Here is a 19,335-nt window from a genome sequence, read left to right as displayed (position 1 = left end):
TCCCGGAGTCTCTCTCTCTCGACCATCTATCTCATTCGTGCGGAACCTTTTCAGTCTTTCATAAATTATTTCAACCGGTGAATTCTCGTCTCGTTCGTCATTCTTCATCCCTTTCTTTTTCCGGTGCACTCAATTCAAGTTTTTCGGGTTAATCACATTCTTTTCCTTGGAGCAAGTGTTTTCCCTGCTCGTTTTGGTCCTTCTAATTCTTCCCGGTGATTCATTCTCTTTTATCAGTCATTTCCAAATTCTTACGGTGGTTCCTTCAGATTCCTTTTTCCTTGGTTATCATTTTAATCCTTTCGTTCTTTTCAATCCTACCGGTGGTTCATGAAGACCTTCTCAAGTTTGCGACATGTCACTTCCCAATCCTTTTCAAGAAGAATAAGTAGTATGAAAAATCCATTGCTTGTCATCAATTTAATTTGATGAAGGATAAGCATACAATAAATCTTATTCTTATTTCATCAGAGTGATTAATACCTTCCTTCGGAGTTTGTTCTTGATGAATAAATTCTAGTTCCAAGTGTTTTTCATCTTTTCTTTTCCGGAGTTCAAATTTTCCTCGACTATTTCATCGGATCCTCCATCTAAATCACCACAAGGCTCATCTTATTCTTTCTTCATTCATTCTATCTCATTGTCCTTTTGTTACCGGAGTTCTTCATGGTGGTTCTTCATGATTTAATTCACTCTTCAAGTGTTCATCAAGATTCTTGTCGGTGGAGTTCAAGTATCTTTTCTTCTCGCGTCTCGAAGCGCAAATAATCCTTCATTTTCTTTTGAAGTGGAGTTTTGCATTTCTTCGGTCTTCTAAGCTATCCAATCATTTCTGTTTGTGGTCGGTTATCACCTCATAATTTTGAGATGTTTTCCATAAGTCCACAACAAGGTTATTTGTTCATTGTTGATTTTCTCAACAACTCCATTCAATCCTTCTTCTAAGTTCTTTTCATTCAACTCTTTCAATTCTTTCCGGAGTTTTGTGTCATGTCTTCGTCAAGTATCATTCCTTCCTCTCTAGTTCATGTTCTATTCCTCCATGTTTTAACCAGAGTGCTGCCTAAATCCTTTCAGTCTTATTCGTTTCTTATCTCGTTCTAAATGGAGTGGTTTCATAGTCTATCTGATTCCGTGAGCTTTCGATTCTCGTCATTCTCGTCGTTCCTCTCTTCTTCTCTAGTGCTCTTGATTCTTTGCTTCTTCTCTTGAGTTCTTGTTTCACCTCTTCCCTTTTCCCTTCCGTCTCGGTCCTAAGATCTCGGGATGAGATCTCTTGTTAGTGGAGGAGTGTTGTAACGCCCCATATCAGATGCGCTAGGTGTCTGCCAGTTATCGGCCGATGTTGCCATGTCATTTTGCATACGTGTTCGTCTCATGCATCCGAGCCTTTTCCCCGTTGTCTGTTTTGCGATCCGGCGCTCCTATGCCCTCTGACATCCCCCTCTTCTTTCTTATCATGAGCGGGTGTTTAAACGTTCTCGGAATGGACCGAGTCTTGCCAAGCGGCCTTGGTATAGCACCGGTGGACTGCTTGTCAAGTTTCGTGCCATTTGGAGTCCGTTTGATACTCCAACGGTTAACCGCGTAGCCCGCAAGCCTCCTTTCTCTTTGCAGCCCAACACCTCTCCAAAGTGGCCCAAAACCCAGCAAATTCCCCTCCATGCTCTCGGTCGTTCGATCACGATCGTGTGGGCGAAAACCGCTCCTCATTTGGACTCTCCTAGCTCCCTCTACCTATAAATAGCCCCCTCCCCCGAAATTCCGCAGATAAACCCTAGCCTCTTCCTCCTCCTGCCGCCGGACGTGTCCATCCCACGCCGGACACGTCCAGCGCCGCTGTCCGCGTCCAACCGCGTGGTGCCACGTGTCTCCCTGTGCCTCCCACTGCGCCGGCCCATCCGGGGCCCTCCCGGCCCACGCGTGCCGCCGCCGCCTGGCCCGCCCGGCCCCGCGCCCGCCGCCTCCTCTCGCCGGCGCGGCCATCTCCGGCAGCCCCTCCGGCGCCTCCCTCCGCCGCCGCGGGCACCGCCCGTGCCCCGCAGTCGCCTCCCCAGCCCGGCCGGGGCCGCCGCCCGCCTCCTCGCCTCCGGCCGCCGCGCCTTCCGGCCGGAGCCCAGCCGCCGCCGTTCCCGAAGCCCACCGCCGCGTCCTGCGCGTCCCGCGCCGGCGTCGGCCGAAGTGCCGCCGCCCGTCGCCCGGTCCCTGCCGCCGTCCTCCTCCGCCTCCCCGTGCCCAGATCCGGCTGGATCCGGCAAGATCCGGCCCGGATCCGCCATCTCCGGCCTCCCCGGCATCTTCCCCGTCGTCTCCGGCGATCTCTCCGGCGAAGTGCCGGCCATCCTCGGTTCCCGTGCAGATCTGGAGCTTGACCTCGAAAAATGTGTCCCTGATATTTTGTTATTTTCATGCATTGTTCATCGCATCGTATCTCTGCATCCGTTGCTCCGTTTTGTGCGTGTAATATGTCAAATTGTTCGTCTCAACGAGTACATCATTTAATTCCGTTGCATCATGTTCATTTGAGCTCATCTTGATGCCTGAATCATCGTTGCAAGAGTGCTTCATGATGTTGTCTGCTGTCTGTTAACAGAACTAGCTCTTTTGTCATTTTTCCCATGATTGGTGTGTGCATCCTATGAGGTTGATGTCTACATGTGTTTTGATCTATGCCATGTCTTCTTTACAGAGGTGTATGCCTTGTATTTTTGTGATCAATGTGATGACTAGCACAAACATGCAAACTAGGCTTCGTGATATTGCTGATTTTAGTCCCTGTTCTGCTGTTATTTTGATGCCATGTAAACGTGATGCTACAGAGAGATCCATGCATATTTTGAGATACTTCAGTAAGGATGTTTTGAACATATGGTTTTTTTCTATCCACTCATGCCCCTGGTTGAAATTATGGAGTAGTCTAGCATGTCATTTTCATGCTCTACTTTTGCTTCAAAATGTTTCCTGGCAGATTGTTTACATGTTATTCAATTTTGCCAAGGTTGCTATAGTTGATCCTTGCATGCTATGAACTTGTTCTTGCCTTGGTTGGTTACACAAACATGTCTTCTTACTGTTGATTGCCTTGCCATGCTATATATTGCTCTGTGGTGAGTGGTACAAGCTCATCAACATGCCTTCATAATTCTGTTTCTGCCATGTTTGAATCTGTAATATAACTTGCTATGTTTACATGGGTGCCATCATCTTTTCTGATCCTTTTTGGCTCATGGTCAGTAAGGGACTTTTGATCTATGATTTTAGTAGATTCATGCCATGCCTTTGTTTGCCATGATAAGTTCATGTAACATGTTGTTTGATAGCTCTAAACATTGCAACCTGATGTTATTTTCTGCAAAGTCTGAACTGTTATTATTTGCAATCTTGCCATGTGTGCTTGAGCATGTTCTAGTAGTTTCCGGAGGTAGATCAGTGTTCATGTTTTGTAATGTTTTACCTGTACATCATGCCCATGTCTTTTGTTTACATGTTGAGATGCTGTAGCTTATTGTTTTGATGCTTGCAATATGCCTAGTTGCTGTTTTGGACAGCTAGTCCTTTAAACTTGTTTCATGTGTATGTGTTGAACCGTTGCTCCGTTTTGAGTGTGCTCTATATGAAACTTGCTTAGAATTGCATGTAGTTTCATATTATCATGTTGCATCCATGTTTTGAGGTGTTTGCTTGATGTTTATATGCATTTTGCATCAATGCCATGTTTAACTTGTGTTGCTCATATCTTCTAGGCCGTAGCTCCGAACTAAGTGAACTTTATATGTAACTTGACTAGAATCTCGTGTAAATCATCGTGGTGCATCTTAACTTGCTGTTTAACAACTTAAACATAAGGTTTGTTCAGATCTGGACCAATTTCGAAATTTGCATACGAGGACTTACCGGAATTGTTATATGTTGTTCCCGGCCTCATTTAAACTTGCCTTGATGTGTTGCTCTTGGTTGCATCATCTCTTGCCATGAGTAGCTTCATCTAGATTTGTCATGCATCACGCTTGTTGTGCATCATGTCTTTTCTATCTGTGGTGTGTTTACTATGTTGTGTGCTTCTTTTTGATAGTTCCTGTTTCGTTGCGATCGTGAGGATTCGTTCGTCTACGCTTGGTTCGGCTTCATCCGTTCGTCTTCTTCATGGACTTGTTCTTCTTCCTTGTGGGAGTTCAGGCAAGATGACCGCTACCCTGGATCTCACTACTATCATTGCTATGCTAGTTGCTTTGTTCTATCGCTATGCTGCGTTACCTATCTTTTGCTCATCAAGGCTCCCAAATTGCCACGAACCTCTAACCGTTGACACCATTCCTAGCAAACCGTTGCTTGGCTATGTTACAGCTTTGCTCAGCCCTCTTATAGCGTTGCTAGTTGCAGGTGAAGTTGAAGATTTCTCCATGGTGGATAGGATTATGTTGGGATATCACAATATCTCTTATATTATTAATGCATCTATATACTTGGTAAAGGGTGGAAGACTCGGCCTTATGCCTGGTGTTTTGTTACACTCTTGCCACCCTAGTTTCCGTCATACCGGTGTTATGTTCCCGGATTTTGCGTTCCTTATGCGGTCGGGTGATTTATGGGACCCCCTTGACAGTTCGCTTTGAATAAAACTCCTCCAGCAAGGCCCAACCTTGGTTTTACCATTTGCCTCATAACCACCTATCCCTTTCCCTTGGGTCGGCCAACCCGAGGGTCATCTTTATTTTAGCCCCCCCCCCCGGGCCAGTGCTTGTCTAAGTGTTGGTCCGAACCGAGCAACCTGCGGGGCCACCTCGGGGCAACTTGAGGGCTGGTTTTACTCGTAGCTTGACTTATCCGGTGTTGCCCTGAGAACGAGATATGTGCAGCTCCTATCGGGATTGTCGGCACATTGGGCGGCTTTGCTGGTCTTGTTTCACCATTGTCGAAATGTCGTAAACCGGGATTCCGAGTCTGATCGGGACTTCCTGGGAGAAGGTATATCCTTCGTTGATCGCGAGAGCTTATCATGGGCTAAGTTGGGACACCCCTGCAGGGTATAATCTTTCGAAAGTCGTGCCTGCGGTTATAGGCAGATGGGAATTTGTTAATGTCCGGTTGTAGATAACTTGACACCAGATCCGAATTAAAACGCATCAACCGCGTGTGTAGCTGTGATGGTCTCTTTTCGGCGGAGTCCGGGAAGTGAACACGGTTTCTGGGTGATGTTTGACGTAAGTAGGAGTTCAGGATCACTTCTTGATCATTACTAGTTGACGATCGTTCCGCTTGCTCTCTTCTCGCTCTTATTTGCGTATGTTAGCCACCATATATTCTTAGTCGCTGCTGCAGCCTCACCACTTTACCCCTTCCTTTCCTTTAAGCTTTGCTAGTCTTGATACCCATGGTAATGGGATTGCTAAGTCCTCGTGGCTCACAGATTACTACAATAATAGTTGCAGGTACAGGTTTTGTGATGATCATGACGCGAGAGCGATGCTTGCTTGCGTTGAGTTCTTCTGCTTCTTCTTCGATCAGGGGATAGGTTCCAGGTCGGCAGCCTGGGCTAGCAGGGTGGATGTCGTTTGAGTTTATGTTTGTGTTTCATCCGTAGTCGGATGATGCTCTTATGTATTGTGATGTTGTATTCGTGTGGCATTGTATGCCTCTCGTATGTATCCCCATCTATTATGTAATGTTGATGTAATGATATCCACCTTGCAAAAGCGTTTCAATATGCGGGTCTATCCTTGGTGGGTCGTTCGAGTTCCTTTTGGATAGGGTCGCATATTGGGCGTGACAGAATCCCCTCCTCTCCGGCGGATCCTTTGGCTCGAGGCGACGGCTGGCTAGGCCCGCGTGACGGACCCAGGCCGTTGGCGTGCTGCCTCTCTGTGCCGGTCCACCTTGGTCCCCGGTGGCACGAGCAAGGGCAAGGCACCACCGAGCTCCACCTCGGCACTCCACTCCACTCCCGAGACCTCTCCTACCCCACTGCACTTCCCGGCGGGCGTCTCCTCCACCTGCAAGTCAGGTAGTGTCTTTGTCTCTCCACATACACACATAGGTTGAACATATCAAACATATTTGATTTCCTTCATGTTTTTATTCATATTTTGGTGCTTGTCTCGTTGTAATTAATGACTAGTACAAGTGCCTGTACTAATTGCAATTACTTAGTAAATTATTCCATAGAAAACATATGTAATGTAATGAGCTATGGAAAACACTATACTGGTGGGCTCAGTTGGGAGAAGGCCTCTAATGCAATGCAATGCAATGCAAGCATCATTTCTCATAAATAAATGTTGTTGCTAGCAGTGCATTTATCTATCTTTAGAATGTTTGCCTGATGGACACCTTTGAAATTATTCAAAAGGTTTTCAGTATTGAACTCTTGATCTGTTCTGTATTTCAGCACCTGCAAAGCATTTTGGTCATCTAACAAACTGAACTAGCTACCTTGTACACTACATCAGCTTAATTAGGGCTCGATTATTAGATCTCATTTTGATCACTAGAATGTTCTCATTTTGGCCATGAAGATGATATGAAGTCTCAACCTTTCCTTTGCATGTAATTTTTGGACCCCTTTTTCTGCGGGAAACAATTTTGGGTCTGTTGGTGGCCAGTTGGCTACAGTTTGCTGATCACTGCCAATGATGCAGTTTTGATCTAGTTCGTTGGTTGCTTGCTGATCTAGTTTGATGCAGTTGCTGATCATTTGCACAAAATTCAGTTAACAACAACATCAGTAAAATTCAGTTAATTAACTGAAGAAGAGAAGAGAGAAAGTAGAGAGCAAGAGGAGTACTTGCATTAACTGAAACGTTTTACTTTAAACTTGCAAAATTGCAGTACTCCCTAAAACTACTGCAAGCAAGAACTACTGTTGGAGGGCACTACTGTAGGGATATTCTCTGGTCTACTGAAACTTGCACTACTGCAATTTACTCCAGTGATACTATAGTTCTTTGCAAATTCTATGCTCTACTCCACTGCATGCACTACAATACACTACTCCACTGCATGTTTAATCAGTTAACAGAAAAAGGTACAGAACAAGCAAATGTAAGAAAAGAAGAGAGCTTGTACTGCCAGTACATCATCAGGTAGTTCACCAGAGATTTTCAAGTTAGAAATACTCCCAGCAGTAGATGAAGAGAGAATATCATGAAGGAACAATTTAGTTTTAATTAATGGAAAAGTTGCATTTACTTGTAGTGAAAGGAACAATTTCAGGTAATTATAAATATTCAATAGCAGCAGAGGCATGCAGTAGCAGTAGCAGTAGATGCCAACTTTTGATATGCATGCATGCATTCTTTGCTTGTTTATATTCATTCTTGTAAACTGAACATGCTCATCTATCTATCTATCAACCTGCTTAAGTATGTATGTATGCATTGTATTTTTATTTCCTTTGGAAAGTAAAGTTTATTTCCTGGCTGGCTGGCATGATGTCTCATGGATCCCTCAGCTGCAGCTAAAGTTGGAGCTCAATCTGATCTCATCTGAAATGAATCTATAAATACAGAGTGTAGTTAGTTACAGAGTAGCAGAAATAGTTGTTGGATGCAGTTACTTTATATATATTCATACTAATGTTGACTCTATAAATCATACTTATTGGTCATGTTTTATGTGTTGATCCATCAATTGATCACATTGAGAAAGACCATCGTGTCTCCGACCATTTTGCAAAGGTCATGTCTCCGACCATCATGTCGTGATGAATTTGCAGGTACCCCGAGAGGCCCTTGAGTTTGCCGGAATGTTGATTAACTTCCGTTCTGGCAAATTCGGGTACTCCATATGTCCTATTTTCAGCAAAGGTCATGCTGAAATTTTCCGTGAATTTTAGCATGACTTTGCTAAAAATAGGATATATGGGGTACTTGCGACTAATGCATGGACCGGGGTATCTTAGTACTTAGTTAAGTAGGATCAAATGCCCCACCATTCTTGCTGCATTAAACCATAGGTGGCAATAGAGCCAAGTGATTAGTGCCAAGTGATTAGGCCCAACCTAGGGTGCCTCGGCTTAGGCTTTTAGGGTGCCTTGGCGTCGACAAACCCTAAATGATAAAAGCTTAGCTTTTAGGATGCCTCGGTGTCGACAAACCCTAAATGATGAGACCATGATCTTGTTCCTTGACAATAACCAACTTTTTGACCAAACTGTTTTCCTATTTAAAGCGAAACATGGCCAACAACAATGAGGCCGGCGGTTCAGGTGGCAAGCAATTCTGGGAGCTGTCCCAGGAGATGGAGGAACAACCTCACCGCTATGAGGATGCCGCAGAAGACACCGATCCTGATTACACAACCCCTAGTGGCGTCGGGGATGACACCACTGATGGTGCCGCCGAGGATGCAACCACTGATGATGGCAGCGCACACACAGATGGCAGCCAACCGAAGAAGCAAAGGAAGGACCGGCGCTCGAATGAACTCCGCACCCTCAAGGAGGAATTCACTCAAGTGGACTCCGACGGGAATCCAACGGAGCCCAAACATATAGTCAAGGGATACTCGGTTCAGCTCGGGTGCATTCTCCGGAGCACCGTCTCGATCAACACCGAGAACCTTAGGCATAAGGACCGAGGGAATTTGCGCAACCTCCCCTTCACGAAGCTGCACGAACGATACAAGTTCCCCGCCGAATTTGAAAACACACGTCTCTCAGGGAATAAAGTGAACAGTACCGCCCTCACGAAGATGAGCACGGCCCTGTCTACTTGGAGAAGCGCGGTGAAGAGAATGATTGATAAAGGTGATAGTTATGAGAAGATCAAGGCGAAATATCCTTTGATGAGTGAAGATGACTACAAGGAGTTCAAGATAAAGTGCGAGAGCAGTGCAACCACCGAATCAAGTCAGTGGGGGAAAGAAATGCGGGAGTTGAACTTAGGGGAACATAAACTCGGTCCTGGCGGTTACAGAGTGGCGGAGCCTATATGGGACAAGGAGGACACGGAGCGTGCCGAGCAAGGCCTACCACCCCGCTTCGAGAAATACAGCGGTAACAAGCAGACCAGGAACTATGTTAGGGCCCGGTACAAGGAGGACCCGATAACAAAGGAGCTTACCACGGATCCGAAGACCAGGGCGCTTGAGCTTGTTCTGGTAAGGAATACACCCCCGCGTAATTAGCTCCATATGGTTGCACTCTAATTAATCCCCAATATTTCTAAATGGTTCACGTTCCTTTCGCAGGAAACTGAAAGCAGTAGCGCGGGGTCGTCTCAGAGCTCCCCTTTCGACACCCCTTTAAATAGGGTGTTGAACGTAATGAAAAGCAAGGATAAGCTCACTAAGCCGACGTCAGCTGGTCATGTGGCCGGCAAAGGCTTGTCCACAAAATGGGGGTCATATTATACCGCTGGTGTGCGGAAGGAGAAAAAGGCCAGCTCGGAAAGCCAGACGCGCGAGGTTGAAGCACTCTAGGCACAAGTGGCGTGGATTCCGGAGCTTGTCCAAGAGCAAGTGGAACAACAACTGGGAACGAAGCTCAATGCCATGGTGCCTACAATGATTCATGGTGCCTACAATAATCCATGCGGGCGGCCAACAGGGGCCTCCCTCGGTTCCCAGCTTCACGGCCAGCAACTCGCACAGTGCGCAGGCGGCGCCATTGGTGTCTCCGACGGAGGCGGTATTCGTGTCTCCGGCCCGGCACGGGCATTGGAGCTTAATGCACCCGGGTGTAAGCCGGCCGGCACCTCTCCAGCAAGCGCCCCCTCCGTCAGTTGCACGCCTGCCGTTGGCGGTGCCTCGACATTAGCCGAGCTCGACGGCATCATGGTAACTAAGCCTCTCGGCTGATGACTTCATCTCCTTGCCTTTAACTGGGCATCCCTGGCGCCCTGTACATGTTTTCACAGGGCACCGCCGACGTTCCTTGCACTCTTCTGCACTTCGTGGGCGCCGAGTTGGTCGATGTCGCCAAGGGTAGAATCGTTCAACCGGGCAACCGCATGTTCCACGGTAATCCGATGCCACCCACAGCGTATAGGGTTGAAGTGGTTCGGGTGCTGCCAGGCTGCGACGAGCTGTTACCTCCGGTTCGACCCGCTGGGGCCGACGAAGAAGATGAGATGACCCTCAGAGCCTGCGTAAACTGGCCGTTGCTTTGGCCGAAGAGCCAGATTCGTTTGGGGGCGGGGGACACCACCCCACAGACAAGACCGCCATTCGTGCCAGCGTCAAGCCATGGCAAGAACGCCACAACGCTACCGGACCTGCCGGACATCCCTATGTCGAACATCCCTATGGCACAGGATCCGGACAGCCCTATGGCACAGGATCCGGACGACGACGACAACGACGACGGTACATTTACCAAAGTCGATAAGTACTTTGCCGAACATGGGTACACTGACGAGTTCTGCGGGCCTCTTTCTCAAGAACCCAACCAAGACGACCGCAATCTAGCTGGTACAGCGGAGAAATCCAATTGCAATAGGCGTCGTCTGGCGTTTAGTTCTCAGGAGACGCCTCCAGCTCCCGCCTTCACCGAGCCTCAGATAGCTGAGGTGCGAAATATTATTAGCCCCAACACGCTCAAGAAGGCGGTCTGTGAGCAGAACTCGGTCCCATTACAGGAGATCAAGAAGAAGGGACGGAAACGAAAGACTAACAAGGGCACCGGTGCGAGCCAGCCGGCACCGAGTTCGATCCATGCTCAGGACGGGCCACCTTCACCTAAGGATATCTCGAGGAGGGTGCATGTGGCGGGTAGGGCGATGCTACCGCCAAATATGCTGAATGCTGCAACCGGTGCTATGCGGAGTCTGCACGACAGTGTTCTTTCTTTGGAGAAGCGGCGTCTCAGAGAGAAGGATGTGGCATACCCGGTTTTCGTGGCCAAGGTGCCAGAGGGCAAGGGCTTTGTGGATGGCGACATCGGGGGTACGATCGTCCTGCGGTTTGATGACATCTTTGCTATGTTTAACCTTCATCCGCTGCACTACACCTTCGTTCGGCTGTTTTCGCTGAGTATGGAGATGCGGATCATTAGAGACAAGACCCCGGACATCGTGATAGTCGACCCCTTCTACATGTGTGCCAAGCACTTGAGAAGCGCTGGGGACCGCCAAGTTGCGAATTCACACCTCGAAGGCGTCATTCTGGCAAACCCAGATAAGGATAACTTCCTTGTGGCTTACTTTCCCGAGTAAGTCATCCCTTAACCGCCCCATAACATATGATTTCTTAGATTTCAATCATTCTTTTTTTTCTAACATTCCGTGTTTTGTGTAGTGACACACATTGCACATTCATCCTCTTAAGCCCGAAATATTCCATGGCCACGTATTTCGACCCGAACCGTAACTCCAAGATAGACTACACAAATGTCAAGAAAGTTCTTGATGATGTTCTCCCCGGCTACGCCAAATCTAGAGGCACCATCACCAGGACTGTTCGTAAGTATGGCAAGCACATGTTCTCACACAATACGAAGTTCTGCTGCATCAAGCAGCCGCCTGGTGGTCAGAAGGATGCCTACTACGCCCTCCATCACATGCGAGCGATCGTAAGGGACCATCATCAACTTCTGCTACCAGATAATCTCAAAGATTGGGCCGCGAACTTGTCGGTAATCCAGGACGCGGACCTCACACAAGAATTCTTTTGCATCCAGTCGGACTTTGCAGACATCATCCATCAAGATGTCCTTCATACGTCAGGGCAGTTCTACCTCAGATATCAACCATCCAACAATGAGATAGATGGAACGCTACAAATGCAGGGTGACAACGACCGCGATTTCATGACCATCACGACAGACAGCGGCTTCATCCACTCTCCTGTCCGATGAGTCGATTCGAAAGTAGTGATGTGTAGTTCTGAAACATTGATTGGCTCATGTTGTAATTAAACTTTAATGAATTTGTATGTCTCTTTGGTTTGGACAGTCGTTCAACTTAGATGTAATCGATGCTATTTATTAGTAGGACCATGAATCGTCCTATTAATGTCTTGCTTTTCTCTTCTGATCCTTTTGTTGCATACTTACATATTGCTTATGTATTGTCTGTTGTTTGGCTTGTGCATAGAGATGCCGTCATATGTCGTGTACAAGGGTAAGGGTCCCAGAGTCTACGACGACTGGGAGGAGTGTCGGAGACAGGTTCACCGTTTCAGCGGTAACAGTTACAAAGGGTACACCACTAGGGCGGAGGCCGAATCTAGATATGCCCGCTATCTAGCGGGAGAGAGGAGGGAGCGTTGGAGGAACCGGATGAAGACCAGTTTGATCGCGATGATGCTCATCGTGATGACCACAACTCTCTTTTATGTGATGGTAGTTTAGATGATCGATATCGACTTGTAATGTGAAGACAAACTCGATACTCGCGGTCTTGAGACTTGCAATGTTTTATCTTTGTTCGGTCTTTTGAATTCGGAGACTAATATGATGAATTGTATTCGGAGACTAATCTTCTATTCTATTCGATGAATCTGATGTTGCTGTGTGCTGCTGTCTATATTCTGTCCAATAATATATTTTGTAACCTGTGCAAAAATCAGAAAAGCAAAAAAAAACAAATATTCATACTAATGGCGCATCAAGGCAGAGTGCGCCATTAGTATGCCAAAGGATACTAATGGCGCATCAAGGCAGAGTGCGCCATTAGTGTGACAAAGCACATGGTTACATATGGCCCCTCGGGAGGCATACTAATGGCACATGGACTTACATACTAATGGCGCACTGCCAGGTGCACCATTAGTATACCAGATACTAATGGCGCACCTGTGGTGCGTCATTAGTAAAAAATTCTAATGGCGTGCTACTAATGGCGTTAGTAGGCAAAACCGGTGCGCCATTAGTAGGCCTTTTCCTAGTAATCTAAAACGGGGGAAGAAATCTTCGCTAGAGGATCCGGCGCCGGAGAATGCCCCGGCCGCATTGCGCCTCCAAGGGGATCAGCTTTCCCCTGAGCCGTAAGTAAAGAGAGGGGTTCCAAAATGAGTGACATCCCTGTTTTATTTCTGAGGAAGATAACCGAAATATTACCTTGCAGTTCAGATCTCAACCCTTCTCAGCGGGGCTCATCTTCAGGGGATCTTCGTCCGGAGATGATGGAGAGCGAAACGCCTCCCCTAGCTGCACCGTCTTACGAGGCAGGCGACCCCGAGGTGTCGTCTCGGAGGGTTTCTCCAAGTCTGGACCCTGAAAAAGGTCGTCAGGCTAGTCCGGCACCCTCTGGTGCGCGGTCGGAGGGGCTGAAGGATCTGCTCGGGCGAGCATCCATCTCACAAGAACACGGTATGTTGATGAACATGGTGATTGGAAGGATTTCATCCGCGGAAAGCGGATTGTACAAGGCCGCCAGGAGTTTACTGACAGGCTTTGAGGTACGTGAAAAGGTGTACCTTTTGGTAGAGCTGCATATATAAAATGTGCCCTGTATAAATAGTAGCCCCTGAGACTCTGTGTGTTGTCAAAAGTGACGGCACACAGAGGATCATAACCCAGGTATAATATATAACCTTTTTTATGAAGGTGGCGAGGCGTTCGGTGGCTAGCCGGACTAATGAATCTGCCGAGCTAAAGCGGCGACTTGATGTAGAAGATGCCAACATCGCGCTTGTAAATAAGCGACTAGACGAGGCACAAGGTATGTTCCAAACACATCTGATAAGAGGAGTTCGATGCTCGTGCCTTATAATATATGTGCTTAATGTAGATGGTGCTGCTGCCATGGATAACCTTCGGGTGGAACTTGCCCGAGCCAAGGAGCAAGCAAGGAAAAGTGATGCGGCTATCGTGAAGGCGGCTGAAGAGCTAAAAGCCGAACAGGCTGCTCACTGCCAGAGCAAGAAAGTAATAGCCGACATGGCTATAAAATTGAAGGATGATGCCGACCGCTGTAAATTTCTTGAACAAGAAGATAGGGCGGCTCAGAAGGACCTTGAAAAGATCACTGCCGAGGCCAAGGATACTCGCTCTGCAATGAGAGCTATGAAGGAGGATCTACGTCAGGGCTGGAAAGCCCTATATGGTGCGGATGAAGTTCGGGGATCCTAAGTATGCTCCCTTAGACCTGCAGTGGAGTGCGGAAAACACTTATCTGGATTTGGCAGCGAGTGCGGCAGACACGACCGAACACTTCCGGGGTCGAGGTGACCCTGAATTGGAAGAACTTTTTTGGTCGCAGTTCCACAATCCATAACACCCACTTTCGGTATCCGACCGTTTGGCCGCCTGGGCGGAGCTGAACAGGTTATCCGGACTCGCCATGAGGTATGTTGCGAGTCGTCTGTGGCCGGAAGAGCCAGAGCCAAAGAGTTATTTTAGCCTGGTACAGCAGTTCCTTGGTTCGGTGCAGCATGTTGATGCAATGAAGAGGTTGGCGTGCATAGAGGGTCCACAGATGGCTCTTGCCCGTGTCAAAACATACTGGGCGGATATGAAGGCCAGTGTTGTTGCATCCCGGGATTCGGACGAAAGCCGAGTACCTGCCAAGCACTACTTTGAGGAAGTTCTTCAGGGCGCTCGTTTAATAGAGGCGCAGTGCTTGAAGGATGTTGTGTTCGAATAGCATGTGCTATTGTAAAACGAATATTTTGATAGAATATAAGAGCTTTTTATACTTGTGCTTGCAAGAATTATAATGCCTCCTGTGCGGCCGTTATTGTATATGTGTATATAACCTGAAAGATGGCAGTCGTTGGCTTCATCCCCCACGCATATAATGCGGGGGTGTTCGCAAAAAGGTGCCTTTTCACACTTAATCCAACGTCTTCGTCCTATAAAGGAGGTGATAGCGTAGCGAACTAGGCAACCGGACTATAATGCTTTATCACTTTCACTTAGCCATAGGACTTTGACAGTGGGGCTACTGAATAGCCCCTAGGGGCACCGCGCTCGCCCGAATTCGGGGCGCGTGTGTGCCTGACCGGGAAGCGGCCCTTCGTTAATGCGGAGGAATCCTAAAGATTCTGAAAGTCATCGAGTGGTTGACCAGTCTCTCGCTATATCATGACAGTCAGTTTTTGGCTTTCTCTACTGAGGTGCTCGCCTGGCCGAACCGGGGCACAATCGCAGTAGTTCTCCTGGTGCCGCCTTAGCTGATAGAGCGGAACGTAAGGCAGCAAAACACAGGAGCCGGGCAAACCCAACATTTGACCAAAGACATGATTCGGAGCTGATGCATATAAGGCTAAACTCGCGACGCCGAACACTCCCTAAGGTATTCAGTCTTTATGAAAATGGGCTAAACAAAAGCCCTTGGTAAAAAGCCCCTGGTGCCCAGGAGCGCGCAAAATTCTGGCATGGCCACATGCCAAGACGCCAGTCTCCTCCTCGATTATAGCGAAAACCGGGGGATGTTATCAACAAGAGACAGTAAAAAAGGTTTACGCAGGGTCTTAATCTGAAAAGAATCCTTAAAACGAGTCCCTAATGCACGTCTGCGCCTGTGTCTCCGTTGTGCCGTATCCTGGATGGGTGTAGCATGGTGTTCGTCTGCGAAAGAGAGGAACTTAGTGAAAAATACTCGTGCGAGAAATCTATATTAAAATAAACAAAATATAATACAGAGGCATGAGTGGAATTGAGCCGTATTGTCTCCTGGTGTAAACACGCGGAGCCCCTGTACAGGGTTATGCGGCTATTAAGCCTTTGTACGTTTACGCCGGACTCGTCGAGCCGTGTCCGGGGTAGTAAAGTTGGTTTAGTGTGCGGCTGTCAAGGCAGTCGCACCATTATCCGCACTTTGGGGATCACTTGATATTTCCCTTTAATGAGATGATGCCTCGTGGACCGGGCATTTTGAGTGTGAGGGATGCATAATGCGGTATTGCGTTAAAGCGGGCGAAAGCTTCGTGTCCCAGTAGCGCTTGATAGCGACTTATGAATGGGGCGATGTGGAAGGTTAGCTTTTTGCTTCGGAAGTTGTCGGGTGAGCCGAACATGACTTCTACGAAAGGGAACCCATACACTGGGTATCTGGGCCCGGCGTGACTCCTTGAATGGAAGTGTTGCCATGGCGAATTATTGCGGGGTTTACCCCCAGTTGCGGATTGTGTCCTGATATAACAGGTTTAGGTCACTGCCGCCGTCCATTAGGACCTGTGTAAATTGGAGTCCATCAATAATCGGGTCAAAGACCAAGGCAGTCCAGCCTGTGTTCTGGATACCTCTGGAGTAATCCTGATGATCGAAGGTGATTGGCTGTGACAACCAGTGGCGGGGCTCCTTTGGGGCAGGCCGTATGGCGCGGATCATAGGCGCCATTCTATTTTTCCCTTTTGTCACCTGAAGTGAATTTACTGTTTTGACATCTTGTGGGAACTTCTTTTGTTCTCCGGTGTTCTGCTTGTGGGGTGCGTCGTCATCCTTGCTTGGTGTGTCGAGCCCCTTGTGTTCGGCATTGAGTTTGCTGGACTGCTTGAAGACCCAGCAATCTCTGTGGGTGTGGTTTGCAGGTCTCCCGGGAGTACTGTGGATTTGACATATTTTGTCTAAGATTTTGTTGAGGTTAGATAGCTCGTCCCTGTCATCTTTGGGGGCGGCTTTTTTTGATTTTGCCGAGAGCTTTTGAATCCGGCGTTGACTGCCGTGCTCATCGGGTTGTTATCCTCTCAATGAAAGCACCAATGTCGGTGTCAAAACCGGCGGATCTCCGGTAGGGGGTCCTGAACTATGCGTCTAGGCGGATGGTAACAGGAGACAAGGGACACGATGTTTTTACCCAGGTTCGGGCCCTCTCGATGGAGGTAAAACCCTACTCCTGCTTGATTAATGTTGATGATATGGGTAGTACAAGAGTTGATCTACCACGAGATCAGAGAGGCTAAACACTAGAAGCTAGCCTATGGTATGATTGTTCTTCGTCCTACGGACTAAAACTCTCCGGTTTATATAGACACCGGAGAGGGCTAGGGTTACACAGAGTCAGTTACAATGGGAGGAGATCTTCATATCGAATCGCCAAGCTTGCCTTCCACGCCAAGGCAAGTCCTATCCAGACACGAGATGAAGTCTTCAAACTTGTATCTTCATAGTCCGGGAGTCTGACCAAAGGTCATAGTCCGGCCATCCGGACACCCCCTAATCCAGGATTCCCTCAACACCCTTGTGGTAATCAAGATGTCCAGAATCAGGCGGATCAGACGCATGCACGTCAAGAGGCAGAGCTGACGGCTCAGCTGGTGAATCTTTGACAACCTCAGATAAACCTTTCAGCATCTATAGATGCCGGGATGACTTCTAGGACAGTGCGTGTCCCGTGCTTAGTGCCGGCTCTATGCAATGAGCGCTTGCCAAAGGATTTTAATTCCTGCTCGTCCTCGAGTAGGTAAATGATAAAAAAGAATAATTTTTGATGTGGAATGCTACCTAGCATAATCTTGATCATATGTATAATCATGGCATGAATATTAAGACACGAGTGATTCAACGCAATAGTCTATAATTTGATATAAAAGCAATAATACTTAGAGCGTACCAATAAAGCAATCATGTCTTTTCAAAACAACAAGGCCAAAGCAAGCTTATCCCTACAAAATCATATAGTTTTGCCATGTTTCATTTTCGTCACACAAAATGCTCCCATCATGCACAACCCCAATGACGAGCCGAGCAATTGGTTCATACTTTTTAACGTGCTTCAGCTTTTTCAACCCTCACACAATACATGAGCGCAAGCCATGGATATAGCACTATAGGTGGAATAGAATATAATGATGGAGGTTATGTGGAGAAAACAAAAAGGGAGAAAGTCTCACATCGACGCGGCTAATCAACGGGCTATGGAGATGCCCATCAATTGATGTCAATGTGAGGAGTAGGGATTGCCATGCAACGGATGCACTAAGAGCTATAAGTGTATGAAAGCTCAACAAAAGAAACTAAGTGGGTGTGCATCCAACTTGCTTGATCATGAAGACCTAGGGCATTTGAGGAAGCCCATCGTTGGAATATACAAGCCAAGTTCTATAATGAAAATTCCCACTAGTATATGAAAGTGACAACATAGGAGACAATCTATATGAAGAACATGATGCTACTTTGAAGCACAAGATATGAGACTCACTACGTGAAGAACATGGTGCTACTTTGAAGCACAAGTGTGGAAAAAGAGATAGTAACATTGCCCCTTTTCTTTTCTTTTTTTTGGTGGGATTCTTTGGCCCCTTTTTTTATTTAGGCTTCTTTGGACTTTCCCTTTTTTTTATTTTTTTTATTTTTTTTGGGGCAATGCTCTATAATGATGATCATCACACTTTTATTTACTTACAACTCGATACTGGAACAAAGATATGACTCTATATGAATGCTTCCGGCGATGTACCGGGACGTGCAATGATCTAGCGTAGCAATGCCATCAAAAAACGGACAAGCCATGAAAACATCATGCTAGCTATCTTACGATCATGCAAAGTAATATGACAATGAATGCTCAAGTCATGTATATGATGATGATGGAAGTTGCATGGCAATATATCTCGGAATGGATATGGAAATGCCTTGATAGGTAGGTATGGTGGCTGTTTTGAGGAAGATATAATGAGGTTTATGTGTGATAGAGTGTATCATATCACGGGGTTTGGATGCACCGGCAAAGTTTGCACCAACTCTCAAGGTGAGAAAGGGCAATGCACGGTACCGAAGAGGCTAGCAAAGGCGAAAAGGTGAGAGTGCGTATAATCCATGGACTCAGATTAGTCATAAAGAAATCATATACTTATTGCAAAAGTTTATTACCCCTCGAAGCAAAGTACTACTACGCATGCCCCTAGGGGGATAGATTGGTAGGAAAAGACCATCGCTCGTCCCCGACTGCCACTCATAAGGAATACAATCAAAGAAACACCCCATGCTTCAAATTTGTCACACAACGGTTACCGTACTTGCATGCTACGAGACTTGCAAACCTCAACACAAGTGTATCTACAATACACACCACCCACTAGCATAACTCTAATATCACCATCTTTATATCGCAAAACTATTGCAAGGAATCAAACATATCATATTCAGCGATCTACAAGCTTATGTAGGATTTTATGACTAACCATGTGAATGACTAGTTCCTGTCATCTCTCTAAATAGATATAAGTGAAGCGAGAGAGTTTAAATTCTTTCTACAAAAGATATGCCCACGCTCTAACAAATATAAGTGAAGCAAAAGAGCATTCTACAAATGGCGGTTGTCTATGTCAAGAGAAACATGCAATCCAAACTTCAAATGATATAAGTGAAGCACATGAAGCATTCTATAAAGCCATACTCAAAAGATGTAAGTGAAGTGCAAAGAGCATTCTATATATCAACCAAGGACTATCTCATACCAGCATGGTGCATAAAATAAAAATAAAAACCTAATTGAAAAAGACGCTCCAAGACTT

This window comes from Triticum dicoccoides, chromosome 4B, assembly GCF_002162155.2.
Source record: "Triticum dicoccoides isolate Atlit2015 ecotype Zavitan chromosome 4B, WEW_v2.0, whole genome shotgun sequence".
NCBI classification, from domain to species: Eukaryota; Viridiplantae; Streptophyta; class Magnoliopsida; order Poales; family Poaceae; genus Triticum; species Triticum dicoccoides.
Note: the sequence above shows the minus strand (reverse complement) of the source record.